Raw genomic sequence first — 20,659 nt, 5'->3', positions numbered from 1 at the left:
CTCTCTTACATGGTCTTCATGTATTGCATGCTCTACCTACTCAAGGAAATTATTATAATAACTCAGTGGCTCAATTAGTAATGTGGACAGAAGATGGAGCTGGGCCTTCAATGGGCACAGGAGCCAAAAATGACTCCAAAATTGGGACAGGAACGGGAGCTGGGGCAGGGGCCAGCATGGAATAGGGACAAAGCCTGGAATAGGGACAAGGATCCTGTCAGGAACAATAACTTGTTTTGTGTACTTGTTTTGATACACGTGTGTTTTAAGATGGAGCTATGTTTGGTGCAAAGTAATCTGAGGAAAAACAGTATGTATCCATGTATCCATGCCATCACTGCCATGTGTGTAGATATGAATTGAATGTTTTGTGGAATTTGATCAGAAGAGATTAAATTGGCTGCTTCTCTCTCATGCATTCAATTCTTCATTAAATAAAAACAATTAAACCTTCGATGTCTTACTGCATTTAGAAAGTTTTATTACATTTAGAAATGAATGCAGACACTGAGGATTAACAAGAATTTGTGGCAGAAAATCACACATTGGGAAACTTTGCTGCAGCCTTGTCTACATAATTTAAATTTACGGCATTAAGCAGGCGCTCTTATCCAGAACGACTTACAAAAATGCTTTGTCATTTATTCATAGAATATATCCAAGTACAGTATAGTAGGTTAGAATTAAACATACCAATGAACTAGAATACTGTAGAATACAGGGATGAATGCTGATACCTATAAGTGCAAAATACATAAGGTCTATCTTAAACAATGATTGCTATAAACAATAAGTGCTAGAGTTAAAAAGCATAAATAGTGCCCTACAATAAGTATTAAATTAGTCAGTCAATACGGGAGCAGTGTCAGTTGTCCTTTAAATATTCTGCAAATAGATGGGTCTACATAATTGTTTATAGCATTGCTCATACTTCCTCAGTGTCAAGGGAAGATCTTTTACCCCAACCAAAATCCAGAACCTAATATTAACACCCTCACCCTGATTTTTATCCCAACCTTAACCTCAACCCAAAATCTTATTCTATCCCTCACCTCGGCCCTAATCTTGACACTTACCTGAACCAAAATCAAGTCAAGTTTCATAATGTTGTCAACAGAATGTCTATAACAGCTTGTTAAGTGTGCTGAGACAGTATGTATTATACCTGTTACATGTTCAGTGACTTCTAAGGTTAACTTCTACAGTTTTTTATTTTGACACTCCAAATACAGTGAGAAACAACTGAATGTGTCAGATTATAAACAAATCTTATTTAAACACTTAAACAATTAAAAATATTTTTGATTAATTTGCTGAATGTATTTAAATGTGGTGCAGGAAATGTATTTAAATGCAGCGCAGTGGTAGCTCTGGCTAAGGTATTCAACTTGTTATTGGAAAGTTGCCAATTCAAGTCCCACTACTGGCAAATTGTTACTGTTTGGCCCCTGAGCCTTAACCCTCAATTGCTCAAGTTGTATTCAGTCATAATTGTGAGTCACTTTACATAAAAGTGTCAGCTAAATGCTATAAAGGTCAATGCTTCACTACTGCTAAATCACTACTATTATATTGAGAGTGTGAATGTTTATTTAATCTAAAAAGGATGAAATATAATGTCACCAAAATCATTTATGAAACCAAACATGTAATGTGGATCACTATAGATTGTATGACATCACGCTTGGTTCGGCTAATTTGGAAGTGTTTGATATTTATCAGCTAGATAGCATTCTATCCAGCCTGATTCTGCTGCTACACTACTGCTGTGTGCTTATTCCCTGTGCCATTAACAATCAAAGGGTTGCAGTAATTTATGAGCATATTAATGAAATTATTTCAGCGAATGAAACCTACTCAAGCAAACACAAAAGGGCTGAGCAAAATACCTATATTAGGAGGCATGGCAGGGAGTCACCCTTCAAATACTGAATGTTCCAGCCACTCTGACTCAAAATCACTAGCTGTCCTAAAAACTGAACAGAGGGAGAGGCTATTTGTGCTTTAGACACATTGATTTATTAGCATGTGACCTAACATGTGAAAGCAATGCCAACAATTCAGTGGTATGCACTTTCAAATTGGATGAAGCAAACATGATGTTAATTATACACTGCACTAAGGAAGACATTTTGAAATGACATTCTGCTTCTTACAGATTCCACCTTGTGTAACACTGATAGCCTGAGTGCCGCTGGGCATGGAGCAGGACGCACATACTTCCTCGGTGGTGCAAAATGTTTATTTACATTAAACATAGATGACAAAGGCGGTACTCACATACAACATCTATGTTGAACAAAGTTACATGTTAAACATTAAACAACTAACATATACACATGAATTGGTGATAACACAAACCAACGTTACAGCTACAGAGATCTATACTAACACATAAGTAGCGACAATGACCAAGGAGCACACACTGAAAGGGGTTTAAATACACAACCAAACATGTAACATTAAATCCTGTGCAGGTGTGTGCTATCCCAGGGGGGCATGGTTACAAACAATACACATGTGAATCCCCCTGCACGCGGCAGGCTGTAACATATGACACATGGGGGGAGGAGCATTCTGTGACACCTTGATGATGCAAGGTAGAGCTGATGATGTAAAATCTTGCAGGATGTATGTCCTCTCTTTCCCTTCACCATCAAAGAAAAATTAAATGGTTAATTGTTGTGGTGAAGGGCAACTGACTAATAGTCATGAGCCAAATAAACAACTGAAAAAAGTATGTGTGCTTGAAACATTCATAAAAATACCATAAGGGGTTTTATACAATCAGTGCAATGGGTTTTTTTTTCACATCTTTTAGCAGGAGAGATATTGCAAGGACAGCATGTAGATCCATCTAATTTTAAATACAAGTAGTTCTCATATGTTCCTTTCCAAGAAGAGTAACCCTGTCTTTCTAGCATCAAGTGAAGCAGAGTTATTAACCTCAATGTGTACAGTAGTTTAGAATTATCTTTCAGGTTTTAGGAAAAATCATAGTACAGACACACAGCACTGCTTAAAATTTTCGCTGCTTTATATTTCTAGTCAAAAGGGTTTGGCCAAATACCTTTATTAGAAGGCACAACAGAATGTTCCAGCCACTCTAGCTCAAAGTCATTAGCTCTACTAAAAACTGGGTGAGGCTATTTGTGCTTCAGCCAAATTAGCTTTATTACCATGTCAACTAAGATATGAAAGAAATGCCAAAAAGTCAGTGGTATGAAAGTCGAATGTACTCTTAAATCGAATGAAGAAAAGATGATGTTATTAATGTACTGCACTAAAGAGATTTTGACATGACATTTTCTTCCTGTTTCTTTCATGAATCAGTGACATCATGGTGAAATAGTCATACGTCAGCTCACCCATGACAGCATTACACCCTTTCCATTTGTGTACACAACAGGTTTGCCCTACTCAATGAGGCACCCACTGAGAAACCTGTTGAAAGAGCTCTGATTATAGGGGGCTCTGTTCTGCAACAGGTGAAATTAGCTAGGCCTTTAGGGACACCAGTAGCTGTAGTTAGCTGCATAATGGCTTCCAGGTTACCAGACATTGCAAATAATCTTAAGGTCTTAGGCAACCATAGTTTCTTTAAGGCAGTCATTCATATAGGACCTAATGGTATATGCCTTCACCCTTCAGAGATTATTAAGAGTAAAATTTAAGTGTGAAGGCAATGTCTGATGCTGTAGTATGCTCTGGACCCACTCCAGTGCTGCGTGGAAATATAATGTACAACCGGTTTTATCGTTAAACTGTTGGCTGGATGTCTAAGTGGTTCTCAAAAAACAATGTGGGGTTCAAAGATAAATGGGCTACGTTTGAGGAAAAGCCTGGCCTTTTATGGTGGGATGGTATACATTCTGCTCGGCAGGGTGCTGCTCTCCTTTCCTTTAGCATAATTCAGAGTTTTATGACAGTCTTAGTTATTCAATGACAATACAGAGTGGAGACCAGGTAGCAGAGAAAGAAGATAAACCATCTCCTGATTGCTATGAGACATCACTCAAGGTCCACTGTATTGACACTTCTGTTCCCTGAGCTAAGCAGAAATACAGAAAACCTTAAAAAAAATGTTTAAATAACCTAAGTAGTATTAAACGAAATGGCGCACAGAATATTGCCAGCACTCCAACATCTAAAGAAATTAGCATAAACGATACCACCATTGAGCATGGATTTAACCTAGTCTATCTAACAGAACTTGGATCAGGTCAAATGAGTACATAGCTTTAAATAACCTTCTGGATATAGCTCTTATCGCCCTCATCTAACTGACAGTGGAGGTGGAATTTGTTTCCATATTCTATTCTATTATTGTGTAAGGAATCAGAAACTTTTGGAAAAGGTCAGGTGTAGCTTTATTGATTACAGGCCAATCCAATAACATAGTCCAAACACTGGCAGAGGCACAACCCAACCCCCCCCCCCCCCCCAAAGAACCCCACCACTAGCAGGAGTACAAAGGGACAAATCCAGAAAAGCAAAGTAACAAGAGAACAGTGTCAAAAACACAACAGGAAACAAAATTAGAAAACCTCTTAATATGCACAGGCAATAACCAAGGCAACACATCAAAAGACTGCTTTAATGTAATGGTGCTTAATTTCACTGAGATGAATTGGTAACAGGTGGTGTTAGCCAGAGGTCCAGGGATTATGATTGAGGCAGCCTATTGGTGAGACAGGTGGTGAGTATTGAAAACAGACACTGACCTCAATAAACAACACTCTGCCTCAACCTCCAGATTCTCTTGACTCTTCCTTTGCATAGACGAAGATACACAACAATTTATAGCAACGAACGTGGAATGGTTGATCACTCTCTAAACTTGGTGAGTTAAACCTTCTAGACAAAGAAGTAGCAAAGGCAAACAGTCCATTTATGTTTGTTTTTGTTTGACTATCCCTAGAATATTAATGTAGGAGGTTGGCATACTGTGTTTTCTCATCTATGTTATCCTGTTGTATGTAACCACAAGACAAAAATTATGAGTTGCATTGATCTGTAAATGATGTTTTCCAGATCACAGATCAGATGTTAGTCTATGAGAGCAGACAGTGTTTCTACTTCGAGAAACATAGATGTACGTGTCTCAATCATTCTTTTTTTATTTGTTTTTGTGTGGTTATTCCCAGTAGTGTTTCTTTAGGAAAAAAGTACAGAGGTGTTTCCTGTTGTTTGTCTTTGTGATGTTGTTGCAGTCACAGAGTTAAGTAATAATAAGGACAAGAAGTGTCAGAATGGGGTCAGGAGCAATGTCTTAGAGCCTTAGACAAGTGCATAATGGGGACATTCAATTGTTCAGACAGTGCCATTTTTTATTAAAGACTGAACTGCAGGAGTGTCACTTCTTTAATAATAACTGAGTACTGTGGTTACAACAGTGCGCCAATCATAAATGTGCAGCCACTAGTGCACAGAACACAAACACATGTTTCAGTTAGGTAAACTGATACAGCAGGTGGACCAACATGCTTCCCTAGGGGCATGTTTACACTAAAAAACATGAGAACTGTGACAACAGTCTAGAGCACGGTTATATGTAGAGACATCTGTGAATGATTAGGAGCATGATTTGTTTGGTACATACAGCTGCAAAAGATGTTGTAATCCCTTCAGCCATGGCTACAGACAGTGGATTACCACATTGGAAACTTGTGCATTCATTTCATTGGCATTTAGCTGATGCTTTTATCCAAAGTGACTTAGAATTATGACTGAGTATAATTTGAGCAATTGAGGGTTAAAGGCCTTGCTCAGGGCCCCAACAATGGCAACTTGGCAGTAGTGGGCTTGAATCACAACATTGTCCTCTCTGTTCTCTCTAGCCTGGTGTAAGTGGCTCTGTATGGAAATGGTTTCAGTCCTACCTAGAGGGATGGTCCTATAAGGTAACATGGATAGGATCCACATCCAAACCATTTAGACTCTCCACTGGTGTTCCACAGGGCTCAGTATTAGGCCATCGCCTCCTCTCTTTGTATACTTGTTCTCTTGGTGATGTAATATCTTCTACTATAACTGCTCCGCTGATGTCACTGAACAATTTCTTTATTTTCCACCCTCTGACATGCAGGTCTCCAGATATATCTCAGCATGCTTGACTGACACTGCGAAAAGGATGACCACTTGAAGCTCAACCCCAGTAAAGCTGAGCTTCTGTACATCCCAGGAACTCCCAACCCTTAGCATGACCTCAGTTTCCTTTGAGACCTCCCGGGCATCACCGTCCGAAGCTGCTCATAGCTTGGGCATAACTTTGGACAACCAGTTGTCGTTCTCAACTCATGTTTCAAATCTAATGCGGTCTTGCAGATTTCTCCTTTGTAACATACAAAGAATTTGGCCCTTTCTCTGGCAGGAAGCTGCCCAGGTACTTGTGCAGTCTCTTGTAATCTCAAAGCTAGACTACTGCAACTCACTACTTCTTAGTCTTCTTCTAAGAGCCATTAGACCTCTACAACTTGTCCAGAATGCAGCAATCTTCCGAAGTTCATGTGTCATTCCGCTGCTGTGCTCCCTTCATTGGCTTCCAGTAGCTACACGCATTAGATTTAAAAGCTTGATGCTTGCCTACATAGCCAAAAATAGACCAGCCCCTCCATACATGATGTCAATGGGCAAAGCCCAATTCGTACCTCGTGTACTTCAAACCTCAAGTACTGCTTGGCTTGAAATATCACACTTCAAGTCTCATGGAAGACATGTATCGATACTATTCTGTCCTGGCTCCTAGATGGTGGAATGAACTTTCGCTTGCTGTCCAGAGTCCCTTCCAGTCTTCAAACACAGACTGAAGACCCATCTATTCATGGAATATTTAAATGACCACTGACCCTGCTCTTATGTTGACTAACTGAAACTACTTCTTAGTGTAGGGTATTGTTTATTACACTGATGTTGACTAACAAACTCTAGTACTTGTTTATTGCACTTATCATTGTCTAAGATAGAGCTTTATGTATTTTGTACTTCTAGGCATCAGCACAGATCCCTGTATTTCTACAGTATTCTAGTTTGTTGGTAAATTTGACTAACCCACTCTACTGGTTAGGATGTATTCTATGAATAAATGAAAAAGCACTTTTGTAAGTCGCTTTGGATGAGAGTGTCTGCTAAATGCCGTAAATGTAACTGGCAACCTTCTGATTACTAGTCGAGTACCTGAACCACTGACCTACCACTGCCCTTATGCATAGTTCAAATAACACCATGGGTGGCATATATTTGATGTAGCATCGGGCTTTGTGCATACTGAATTACAGTTGATGTTGTATGTGCACGGACATTATCATTTTAGGAATGCATGACTTATGCAGGATCGTGGTGGTCAGTTGCAGCTAGTACATTATTTTTCAGTTGAGCTAGATATCGGTGCCACTGGGTATGATCCATGTCTGGGTGTGCTTTAAGCAACTTGTACGACTGTCATGGTTTATGCTCTTTTGTCCTGTCCCATTGGTCAACAGTACTTTGTTCTCATGTAGTAGTCTCTCTGTTGTCATCAGTTTGGGTTATCACAGTTACTACACAAAGCTGGAGCAGTTGGCTGGATGTTCTTACAGCTATTAACATTCACCTTCAAAAGGGTCAGATCACTAATCCCTTATCTTTAATGTGACTTTAATAATGATGAATATGAATCTGATGACTATGCAGTGCTATCTACCATCTGACCATTAGGTATTTCAGAAATTCTTCTGGAGAATCCATATTTAATTTCATTTACTGATGGCTAAGCTCAGGTTATCAATGGCAGTAAACATATTGGGTGGGCTGTCTAATTGCCACATCCATTGGTGGTGTAGGTTTGTCTCCCTGATCATTTCTCCACACAAGCTGCCAAGTTTGTAGCACTGACCGCTGCTTGAGTTTTACCATCTAGCCCTACGGTTTACATGTTCTCATTATGCTTTTGGCTTAATACATAACTTTGGTCAGATGTGGTGGTAGCATGGCTTTGCTACACCCAAGAAACATGTTTCATTTGTCTCTGATCTCATGTCGTCATGTGAGCTTCCAGGACACTTAGCAGGAAAAAGCATTAAGCTAATCAAACATTGGGCTTTATGGGTGACGGGGCAGCAAAGCTGCAGCAATGTTGCCCATTCTTTCAATTGCTGCTATTACTACTCCAATGGATGACAAACAAAATGTTGTTCCTTACTGTTATAGATGTATTATGATGCTCCAGCCTTTGAGGTCTGCTCTTGGATGGACAAAGGTACGTTGATTCTAATGGTTTTTGGATAAAAAATGCAAGATGTGTAGCTCCAGATGAATTCCCACCCTATCTGGCTCAACAAATTCAGGTTAGGGCATGGAAGTGTTCGCAGTATGGTTCACTTCTTCCCCTCAGTATGGTAGAACACCAAATTTTGCAAACATGCATATGAGGTGGTTCAAAGGTGAGAGTTGTGTCAGGTTAATAATACAATTGCTGCTGTCAACAACACCCCCGAAGCTCACTTATGGGCATAGATTTATGTGCTGCCTGGATTTTACTAAGGTGTTCAGTGGCTGTGCTGATGGGCATTCCCAAGCAAGTGATAGGAGGCATTTTAATGAAGGAAATAAACAGAACAAACAGTGAAACTAATATAACAATGAAAACAAACACAAAACATAAGGAATTGGGAAACTAGAAGACAACCAGAAACTAGAAACAAGTACAACGAATAAACCAAATAACTTTGCTTAAAAGAGATGTGCATGGAGAAATAAAGAGCTAGGTAATGTAATGTTTAAATAGCAACAAGGATAAAGGTAGTGATATAGAAGCAACAGTGACAATAACCAACAAACAAACATGCAAAACACAGGTGAAACCTATGACAGGCAGGGAATTAGACAAGGAGGAGGAACAAGGTGTCACCATGGGAACCCCAATGCCAGAGAGAGCAAAACCATGACAGGACTGTTCCATTAGTGCTATAAAGGGAAGCAATAAATATGTGCATTCTGAATGCACAATATCACGCAAAATGACAAAAATAAATTGGAGACAATTCAGTAAAAATTAACATTGAGAAATTATGTGATCCTACCCACCCCCAACATGCTACCTGGCCAAAAGTTCCTGCTACTCCACTAAATCTCTTTCCACCCTGTGGTCACCTATGTAAAACTTCCTAGAACCACTGCAGCTGACAAACATCCACAATTTGGAATCATGAGTTCCAAGAATGCTTGAGTTTACTGTATTTCTTATTACAGTGTTTTTCTCCATTGAATGCTCTGAAATTGCAGAGTGTACATAGGCTTTCAGTCAGTCCTAGTCCACCAGGTCTAGCAAGTTCTGTAAGTGCTGTCCTGTCTAGAAAAAAAAAAAAAAATTAATGGTTCTTTTACTGCCTTGCTGTGTTGGTGCTTCTTTGTGGAAACAATGCAGAACCTCTCTGATGCTTTCTTTAAGCTGCATAGCATGGGAACTCCTTGCCCTCCGGGGTTGTCAAATAATTGCTCCTACACCAGGGAAGTCAGTGTAGTTAGGACACCTGGTGGTGGTGGTTAAGGCATACATGCTAGCTGGGTAACCAAAAACTTGAGTATATAACCAGTGTCACTGTTTTGCCCAGCAAAGCTATTCCATGTATTACTTTGTTTTGGTCGTTCCATGTTCTGACTCCTTGTTTTGTTCCCTGCTCCTGAGTACTTTCAGCGGACTCTAGTTATTTTTTGTTAAGCCCTGTATTTTTTTAGTGTCATTGTTGGCTATTGTATGGTTTGTTACTTCTGTAGCTTGTTATTTTCTTTATCCTTAGCTTTTAGCATTGTCTGTGCCTTTGTTTTATGTTCCTATAGTTTTTGCTTATGTTTCTTTGTTTCAATTAAAATGGATAATTGAATTACCAGAAAGGATAATAATATTGATATGAGTAATAATAAATAACAATATTAAGTGTAGATAACATCCTTATTAAATTAAATTTAAAACATTCTCAAGGCAAGGAACAGGTTGCAGCAGCATCTCTCAACATACTGAGACATTTATTAAAAAAAACAAAAAAACAAAAAAAAACAGCTGACAAATTTGAAAAGTAAAGCATCGGTTTTTATTGGTGTACTGTTTATGCTATTCATTTTATTTTTACTTATGTGAAAGTTGAATGTTTTTAATTTGATGTGCTTGTTTAAGTTGTATAGCACATTGGTTGGCTTTGGTAGTCTTTTGTGCTCTAAAAATTAAATTGACTGACTAAATATTTACTAAGACTAAAAGTAAATAATTAATAATAGCTTCCCATAAATATCCGATCTGCTCTGCTTCATATTTGAGTTAGTGAGTTGTCTGCCTAGGTGCCTTCCTAACAGATGGACTTTACTCATCAACTTTACTCCATTGATGTTATCCTTTTTTTGGACTTTTATTAAATTCTGTTCTTTTGTGTACCACTCACGTCTTGCTTTGTGCTTAGTAAAATGTCACACATCACATTGACAATGAGGACAGCCATGAGTCATCCAGCTCCAAACACATTCAGATTCTTCCTCTGAGTGATTCCCAGCTAGTACTACTGCTCACAGGTAGGGCCATACACCAATGACACAACAGCTCCATCTGCTGGCGGATTTATCTGTCTGCGCCTACCAAACGTGCACATTATATTTCAAAATTAAAGGAGTTTGTTTAATTTTATTTAAGCGTATTTGCAATAAACCAATGCCTTTGAGTCTCTGTAAGAGCTCTTGTCAGTTTACTGGCTATTTTTGGTGTGCATGTCATGGGTGCATTTCTGTCCCCTGCCTTGTCTGGCTCTGTAACGTTTTAGCAGGGATGAGGTGAGAGGCAGAATGCAAGTGCAGGAGGTTCTTTATATGAGTGAGGGAAACAAAAACATGGGAGGCTAACAGAGTCTAAACAGACATGAGGTCTTAAATAACTGAGACTGATGAAAACTAAACAAACATGAGTAAATATATTTACAGGGAGGGATACAGGCAAGGGGGTGGAATAGAATGAAACCAAAACAAGGAAGGATAAAAAAAGTGCCAAAATAAAACCAGGAAAACCAAAACAAGCACATGAAGATGTCATGGTGGGAACCACAACACCAGGAAGAGGAAACCATGACAGGCTTCCTCACCTTCCTGACTTGTGAAAAATGATCTTTAGAGCTTGGACACCTACAGATTATCATAAATTAAAAGCGGGATAAACTAGATTTTTAGATTTAGATTTTAGTAGATTTTAGAATTGTACTTTGCAACCACCTCCCCCTCTAGTTGTGACTTGCATAATAGTACATGATTCCTGATGAGTTAATAGAGAAGTGAAGGTGACTCTCTGTCTTGGCTTTGTCGGTGTTTCAGTTGGATTCTTATGCATGCTTGAACTGGAATGGTGGACTGTGTAACACATAGGAGGTTAAGCAGGATACAGGGATGAGTCGCATAAACAGGACCACACATTTTTTCCTGCAGATAACATGAAAGATGTAGCTCGTAGGCTATCAAATCCAAACACCGACAACAGCAACATGTAAATTGTACTTATACACGCATAATAATGACACAATGAGGAGAAGGGGGTGTGGCCACACTGATGAGCACACACACACACACACACACACACACACGAGGAGACGTTTGGGAGGAGGGGTGCCATATCGTAACAGAGCCGCTCCCTGACGGCTCGACTCCCGGCACGCCAGCCTATCGGGCTACGGCCCTGAAACAACACCAAATGTATATATATACACAAATCCATATATACATTGTACATTGTGTATATAAACATAATATACATATATTGTACATACATTGTTAATATATTTTGTGTGTATATATATATATATTTCTCTATGCACCCCTGTTTTTCTTTTTCCTCAGTTTGGACAGAGCACTCTCAACCATTTCACTGCGAGTTATATTGTGTATGACTATGTATGTGACAAATAAACCAAACTTGAACTTGAACTTGAAACGGCGAGGCCAGAGGACTGATCGACCCGACACGGGCCAGCACAAGCAAGACTGAGGGGGGAAGGACAGGGACCAGGACAAGACCAGACACAGGGACGGACACCAAAGGGGACAAAGCGAAGGGAGGAGGGGCCATATTGTGACAGACTGGACTCTTTTTGAAGGCTGTGCAATGAACATCTCTATTCACACAAACTATAAGAATTCAAAGATGAGCGATGAAGACAACAGCCTATAGAAAAGGGCTTATGTTTAAAATTGTAACACGTGGTGGCCCGAGTGCAGCAGGGCAAGGTGCAGGACGCACAGACTCCAGCGACTGGGACGTACATTTATTGACATATAAACACGGAACGATAATGGCACTCACAAGCATTACAAACGTTAATACGAACATGAAACGGTTGACATTAAACAAGCATGAACACAGTTAACAATAACGAAAACATGTAACATTTCCATGAAACATCAACAAGTTACATCCACATGTTACATCCACACGTTACATCCACACGTTACATCCACAATGACCAACACTCTGCACACTTTGACATGGGTTTAAATACATACAGACAAACAAGGTGCAGGTGTGTCAACAAACAGATCCTCCCACTACAAGTGGCTGGCCAAACCACGTGACTCGCAGGAGGTGAGCATTCCATGACAAAAATAATTCAACAGATTATAAATTTGATTAAAAAAAACCCCATCAAGGCAAGATATTTGAAACGCATAACATATACCATGAAGAATTAAATGGGTTATCCATTTGACAAACCACAGCATATAACACTTTATATTGAAACTTTCAGAACATTTGCCAGCAGTGATTAAAGCTCTGTATTGGTAGTGTAGAATTATACTGGTTTTGTGTTTTGTGTAAGGTGTATGCGTCATTGTGGGGGTTGTGGTAAAATGGGGATAGCATGTTTTGCAGAACATGATTCTTTAATCCAGACAGAACTCCTGAAAGGACAGAAAGTGATGGAACTTTCAGCTGTTTCAATGCACGAATGAGAGCACTAGCATGAGTGAATTAATCCATGTTGTGACATTTGATGAATAAAAGGACTGCCATGCAAATGGTATCGATTGTTAACCTCTTGATTGAAGTAGACTGTGTTGAAGCACTTTTGAAGTGATGCACTACTACACTGAAACCATGGTTACACCATCGGCACTCTGTACATGCTCAGTCGCGCTATTTACATTTAAGGCTTAAGTGCTTGTCTACATCTTGTATTACAATAACCCTTCTGTGAAATGACATAGGGGGGAAATTTTAAAATAAATTTGTTCAAAGGCTTAATTAAACATATATTATTGAGGTCTAATGCATCTAAAGAAAATTTGTTAAAACATATGTAGAAGAGAAGTCTTAAATTTGTTGGAAATTTACACCTTCCCTGTTGAAATCCATTTCTTTTCACTTAAATCCACTGTATTGATAAATTCCAATTTATTAGCTATGCATGATAAGATTTCTTTGTTTTTGCTCTGACAAGATGAAGAAAATATATAGCTGTACTGTGCAAATAGCCAATCAGTTCACTATAGTTGTAACATGGCGCGATCACGAAGCAAATGCATATGCTGAGAAGAGCGAGATTTATTAAGGTCAAATTCACAGTCACAGTCGTTAGTACAGTCCAGGGTCAATGTTCCAATGTGTAGAGTCTGGGAATGCATCTGAAATAAAAACAAAAGCACATGATAACAAAACGGAGCATGCAATAACAATGCTACAAGTAACAATAAAAACTAACACTAACCAATAAAGTGGGCTAGGAATAGCAGAGAGGCTAGGGTTTAACAGACAGAGGCTAGGAATCACAAGGAGTGGCTAGTATATAACACAAGCTATAATAAACAGGGCATGCATAACAATGACCAGCAAACACACAGGCAACAAGGCAGGGTTTGAATTCGTGTATAATAAGATTTAACAAGACACAGGCTCATGGAGGGCTGAGAAACTCATACAAGGAATACCAAGGAAGCAAAACAAAACAAAGATACGAGACAGGGTAACCATGACAATAGTATATTTAGTATATTTATGATATATTTGTATATTTGTATAGTATAGTATAGCATAGTATAGCATAGTAATCTTATACTACACAGCAAACCGACTACATGTCCGGTGGATCAAATTGCTTCCACTCAGACAATCGCAAGAGATCTGCTTCCTTTCATCTCTGTCATAATCAACAACTCCTTATCTTCTGGATACATGCCAAGTGCATTCAAAACCGCCAGGGTGGTACCAATCCTCAAGAAGGCCACACTTGATGGCTCCAATGTTACCAAATACAGACCAGTATCACTTCTTTCTTTCCTCTCAAAAGCCCTTGAATGAGCAGTTCATAATAAATTATCTCTTTTTCCTCACCCAGAACCAGCTGCATGATCCCAAACAGTCTGGCTATAAACTGGCAAATTCTACAGAAACAGCCCTTATAGCAGTGATAGAAAAACTTCATTCTGCTAAAGCTGCCAAACTGTCATCTGTTTTGATCTGTCTTGATTCACAGTGAACTACAACATTCTTCTCTCTGTTCTCTCCAGGCTTGATGTGACTGGCTCTGCTTGGAGATGGTTTCAGTCCTATCTGGAGGGACAGTCCTATCAGGTGACATGGAGAGGATCTACATCCAAACCATGTAGACTCTCCACTGGTGTTCCATAAGGTTCAGTATTAGTCCTCCTTCTCTTCTCTTTGTATACTCATTCTCTTGGTGATGTAATATCTTCTCATGGTTTGTCCTACCACTGCTATGCTGATGACACTCAATTATTTCTTTCTTTTCTACATGCAGGTCTCAAGATGTATCTCAGCATGCTTGACTGACATGGATGACAGCCCACCACTTGAAGCTCAACCCCAGTGAAACTGAGCTTCTGTTCATCCCAGCTACTCACAACCCTTACCATGACCTCACACTTTCCTTTGAGACCTCCCTAGTATCACCATCCAAAACTGCCCGTAGCCTGGACATAACTTTGGACAACCAGTTGTCATTCTCAACTCATCTTTCTACTCTTACCTGGTCTTGCAGATTCCTCTTTTGTAACATACGAAGGATTCGGCCCATTCTCTCACAGGAAGCTACCCAGGTGCTTGTGCAATCTCTTGTGATCTCAAAGCTAGACTACTGCAACTCACTACTTGCTGGTCTTCCTCTAAGAGCCATCAAACCTCTACAACTTGTCCAGAATGCAGCAGCACGACTGGTCTTCAATCTTCTGAAGTTCACACGTTACTCCACTGCTGCGCTCCCTTCTTTGGCTCCCAGTAGTTCCACACATCAGATTTAAAACCTTGATGCTTGCCTACAAAGCCAAAAATGGACCAGCCCCTTCATACCTTAGGTCAATGGTCAAAGGCCAATCTGTATCTCGAGTACTTCAAACCTCAAGTACAGCTCAGCTTGAAATACCTTGCTTCAGGTCTCATGGACGACAAGCATTGAGACTATTTTCTGTCCTGGTTCCAAGATGGTGGAATGAACTCCCACTTGCTGTCCGGACAGCAGAGTGCCTTGCAGTCGTCAAATGCAGACTGAAGACCCATCTATTTGCAGAATGTTTAAAGGACAACTGACACTGCTCCCATATTGACTGACTAAATTAGTACTTATTGTAGGGTATTGTTTATTACAATGATGTTGTTTAACAAACTCTAGCACTTATTGTTTATAGCACTTATCATTTTTTAAGATAGACCTTATGTATTTTGTACTTCTAGGTATCCGCATTTATCCCTGTATTCTACAGTATTCTAGTTCATTGGTTTGTTGGACTTTAACCTACTGTACTGTACTAAGATATATTCTATGAGTAAATGACAGCACTTTTGTAAGTCGCACTGGATAAGAGCGTCTGCTAAATGCCGTAAAAGTAAAATATTATTAGAATAGTAATAGTATATAAAATTTAAAAAAAACCTGTCAAATTGTTATTTTAAAAAGTCAAATTGTTATCAATTCACTCTGCTATAGTCTTGGAGAACACGTTCTAACATATTCACAAAATGACACTGAAGTGTTTTTACTGTAGGAATTTGGAGTATTGGGATGGAAAACTCATGCAAAATATCCATTCAGTTCACTACATTTTGAATCTCTATAAAATAAACTAATTATCAAATCATTCCATTAAAGTCTTGAAATACATTTTCTTATGTACCCCTGATATGACCCCTAAGTGAGGCTATACAGTCTGCTAAACAAAGGTGTAACGTTGAGCAGTAAGGAAATGAACCAAAAACATAAGTACACGAAGGCAAACAGGGGAAACAGGCTACAACAGAAACTAGGAAATAACACACAGAGGTAAGGAAAACCAAACAGTTAAGATAACACACGGGCTAACAAACGCGGGCGTTGAAAAACAGACGGGCATATCCAAACATCCAAACATCCAAACACACAAACGCAACCATTCAAATAATGAACAACAAAACTCCAAGGGAACCAGAAAGGGTTTAAATGTTTGAACTAATGAACACTAAACAAGGCACAGGTGCAAATACTAAACAGTGAAAACCAAAGCAAGTACTGGAACGGGACTGGAAAAGTGAAAAATGAGACAAGGAAACCATAGAGAAGGACAATAGGACAAAAGCAGTGGCATCAAGACTGCAGAGATATACAAAAGAAACAACACCAAAAAGAGTAAATGCCTTCTTCATCAATGAATCAACCAAAGCTTACTTTCAGTTGCAATGCAACTTAACCCTGACAGTGCATCACCCAGAGTTGAAATATGACAGTAGAGAAAGAGCATATGGGAGAATGAAACATCACACAACACTGGAGCTCAGTGGTTAATAGACCTCAAAGCACAGCACCACAATCTTGCTCTGACATGATCCACACCTACAGATATAGATACAGATACAGATGGCAATCTCGGTTAGCTGTATGTGGAATGCCAGCTTTATATATACATATATTATATAAAGGGTCGTATGAAAATGTTTGAACACTATCAAATTTCAGGTTTTATTGATTTTTTTTTTGTACAAAAATGTTACATATGCTCTACAGAGAACAAACCTAAATATGCTTTTAAAAAAATTGAGCAAAAATGTTTTAAAATAATTAATTGCATTACTTGGGGCCATTGACTCTGTCAGTCCATGGTGAAGCAAGGTATAGATTACAGACATTTTCATCGCTCCTTCGCAACCAATGAGAATGTAGAGGAGCAGCAGGAACAATTTCATTTTGTCAATATCTGCTACTTCTTTCTAATTAGCCGATGACTTTTGGCAGTGGTGTAGCAATGAAAACCTGAACACATGTTAATACAAAGATACGGAAGTGCTTAGGGTGAGTTTGAGTGCACAAAAGAACAAGTTTGTGTGAAAGCATGATATATCTAAGTGTGCGCAAGCAGTTTTGTAGCAGAGCAAAGTGAATCTGAGCAAGAGCAGAGTAACTATGAGTGATCACATGCGAGCAAAGGAAATCAATGAATGCTATGTGAATCACACTCTCACATTTAAAACAAATGTACTCTCAACTATTGGCAGGAAATTAACACCAGAAAGAATTCTAGCCAGTAAGCATATGTTCAAATAGATATAAGGCAATAACATCAGAGGTCAACTTAAGTGTTGCGTGGATCAGCTACAAGAACACACACACTTGGAGCCTACATTTACAGAATCTAGTTGACAGTTTTATCCAAAGCAACTTATAATTATGACTGAGTACAACTTGAGCAATTGAAGGTTAAGAGCCTTGCTCAGGGGCCCAACAGTGACAACTTGGCAGCGGTTACAACTCAAGTACCTTAAACCCTGAGCTACCACTGCCCTCTGAGCTACCACTGGACCTCATCACAACACTAGAAGCCAACTCAAAGACAATTGCTCAGATCACCATAAAGTGAGATATATACCATGGAGATTCTGTGGCCTCACTGCTATATTGCATAGGCTTGAATCCTCTCAACCAGATCAACATTAAGAGTGGGTACAGGTATAGATTCAGCCAAATCCTGTGCATGGATGATAACTATGCTATATATTTGTACTAATACTAACTTTTGAATGATGACACAAATGTTTATGATGAATGATGAAGAAAATGTCAGTCTTTAGGAATATTGTAGTGAAAATATATTCATTAATTCATATGAATTCATTAGGCTGTCTCCAGCAACCACTCGTTTATATTTAACAGTATAAAATACAAAGAATACAAACTATACAACAAAACAAATTCATAAAACCTAGCTTGTATTATGGGTGGGTTCAATTTAAAGTCTTCAGAATATTGCTGTGCCATGCAACAGTCCTCTGTGTCACATCGTATACTAAAAGGATGGCAGGGGAGCATTAATCAATATTAAAGATAATAAAGACAATTTTAAAGGAATTGCGAAGTCATATTTACAAAATTGCTAACACTGAGTAGTCACTCAAATAGCCCATTTGTTAATAATATTTTACAATACATTCAGCCATTTCAGACAGCAGCTATTTGGTTAATTTTATGTTTTGCAGTAAGTCAACTATGCCCTAAATCACATTGACAAGTATGTAACCTTATTTATAACCTGCATGCGGTTTGAAGAAAAGTTTTTGTGCTGTATTTTTCACAGAAACAACTGGTTAGCTAGCTAATTATATCATAATAATGTTAATTGATATAAAGTTTGATATTGGATATTGATATTGCTTGATATTGGATGCTTGATATTTGCTAGACATTCGCCAGCGTTGCAATTTAATAGCTCATAAAAGGGTTGATAGTCACAAGAAGCAAGGGAAAGCATGATGCATGTTCTAAGTTGAGATATGTTTATTTAGGGTGAATCCATTATCATCTATGAGACAGGATGTAGTTGGGATATAGAGGAAATTTGGAATATGTAGTCAGAGCCAGAATAAACTGAAATCAAGAGAAACCAAAAAATAATCATAGATAGACATATAGATAGAAATAAAAAAATAAGGAAAAACACAGAAGCTGGGGATACTTGTCAGTAATGTTAAAAAGCTGTTAGTGACACAATCAAACTAAATGCTTAAAATAATATTGTTTACTATTACTTCGCTAATTTGAACTTGCATTTGCATGTAAAGCAGCTATGCTAGCTACCCATAGCAATAAAATGCAGTACAAGTAATTTATCTAAAGTAACCAAATAATTGACTGCTCACTGTGAACACACAGAGCAGCAATACTTCACAAAGAGGAAATGAATAGATCAGGTAACACAGGGAAATGATGAGAAATATGTGGATTCAAACAATACTTGGGAGATGTGGATCACCTATGACTAATTGGATTGGTGGAATTATGTTGATGGCTCTCCACATGACTGCCTGGGGTAATCTGGGTAGTGGAGTTTGAATAGGTAGTGTCGAGAGGCAGCCGGACAGCACACAGGAAGCACAGGCAAAAATGTTTCTCATTATTCAATAAGAATTCAAAAATCTGTTGTCACATTTTTTTGAGAATGAATGTCAAAAATTAACAAAAGAAACAAAGGTTTAATTATGAGTTAACACTTATTCTGTAGCACTGACTGTGAATGGATAGTACATCTCATGAATCGTACATTTTTGAAGGCAACAGGGTGGGAGCTGCATCTTGTGTACACTTGTGCAGTAGATCAAAACTGGGACCAGAGCATGTGTAGTAGAGAATGTAGGTGAAACCCTGGTCACATTTCTTAGTGCATGACCTCTCTTCATGTTGCGAGCAAACACAACAAAACAAAATAATACATTGTCTTATACATTAGCTAGTGCGGGAAAATTAGAACATATAATTTTATATTTATGGAATAATCAAGTGATGGGTAGGGTTTAGTATTAATATATGATCAGAAAAATACATTAATTTCTATCCTCTCTTAGGAAAGTAGTTCAGGGCCTGACAGCTCAGAGAATAAGTCTTCTTTATGCTATCAAGTAACAAACACATTCTAAAAGGAACACATTTTGATCCAAACTACAGACACCATAGGCTGAAATGGCGCCGGTGAGGTCGGCTGCCGTCACGACTGCTCCGTCCACACCTGGCACTTTTTTCGCTCTTTCCGCTACCCCTGATTTCTCCCCAGCCCTTCTCTACACACCACGGCGCGTATCTCGTACAGCAGAGACGCCCTTATTTCTCTTAATCTACATAGCACTCACCTCAAGCCGTCTGTGACCCCGTACCCAAGATGGCCGACGGAGATCCTGAGGGAAAAAAGACGCGGCGCAAGGAAAAGGCCTCGAGGGAAGCGAGCCGGCGTCAGGAACAGGCTGAGGGCTCAGGCACACCGAGCTCCCTTACCTAGCATCCTGCTAGCCAACGTCCAATCTCTGGATAACAAGCTCGATGACCTCCGGGCCAGGATAAAGTTCCAGAGGGACATTCGGGACTGCAATCTCCTCTGCTTCACCGAGTCGTGGCTGAACCCAGCGGTACCAAACCACGCTATCCAGCCGGCCGAGTTCTTCTCGGTTCACCGCATGGACAGGACGGCAGATTCGGGGAAGTCGAGAGGCGGCGGAGTGTGTGTGATGGTAAACAACAGCTAGTGCAACAATGCCAATGTTGTTACTCTCGCCTGCTCCTGCTCACCCAACCTGGAGCTGCTCGCCCTCAAGCTTCGTCCTTTCTACCTTCCCCGGGAGTTCACTTCAGTCATCATCAACACCGTGTATATCCCACCTCAGGCTAACATGGACACTGCACTGTGTGAACTT

At 39.3% G+C, this 20,659-nt stretch overlaps 2 long non-coding RNA genes across 3 annotated transcripts in view; one reads left to right on the top strand and one right to left on the bottom strand.

The window, feature by feature from the left end:
* Positions 1-4,690: 4,690 nt before the first annotated feature.
* Positions 4,691-10,407, top strand: LOC145660173 (uncharacterized). Its single transcript, XR_014126354.1, has 3 exons — positions 4,691-4,843; positions 5,841-5,903; positions 6,089-10,407. It is a non-coding gene; the product is annotated as an uncharacterized LOC145660173 (long non-coding RNA).
* A 1,847-nt stretch (positions 10,408-12,254) lies between these two features.
* LOC145660175 (uncharacterized) overlaps positions 12,255-20,659 on the bottom strand; it is a 228,574-nt gene continuing 220,169 nt past the window's right edge. The window contains exons 1-2 of one of the 2 annotated variants that reach the window (XR_014126357.1): positions 20,102-20,122; positions 12,255-13,626 (exon numbers count right to left, since the gene is read on the bottom strand). This is a non-coding gene — a long non-coding RNA (uncharacterized LOC145660175). Of the gene's footprint in view, positions 13,627-20,101; positions 20,123-20,659 lie in introns of those variants that run through there. The other variant, XR_014126356.1, reaches the window with a different exon arrangement.

The sequence above is a fragment of the Electrophorus electricus genome, chromosome 12 (assembly GCF_041902795.1).
Source record: "Electrophorus electricus isolate QZ-2024a chromosome 12, ASM4190279v1, whole genome shotgun sequence".
Taxonomy (NCBI): domain Eukaryota; kingdom Metazoa; phylum Chordata; class Actinopteri; order Gymnotiformes; family Gymnotidae; genus Electrophorus; species Electrophorus electricus.
The sequence above is the reverse complement of the archived record's forward strand: the minus strand, read 5'-3'. Positions and strand labels throughout refer to the sequence as shown.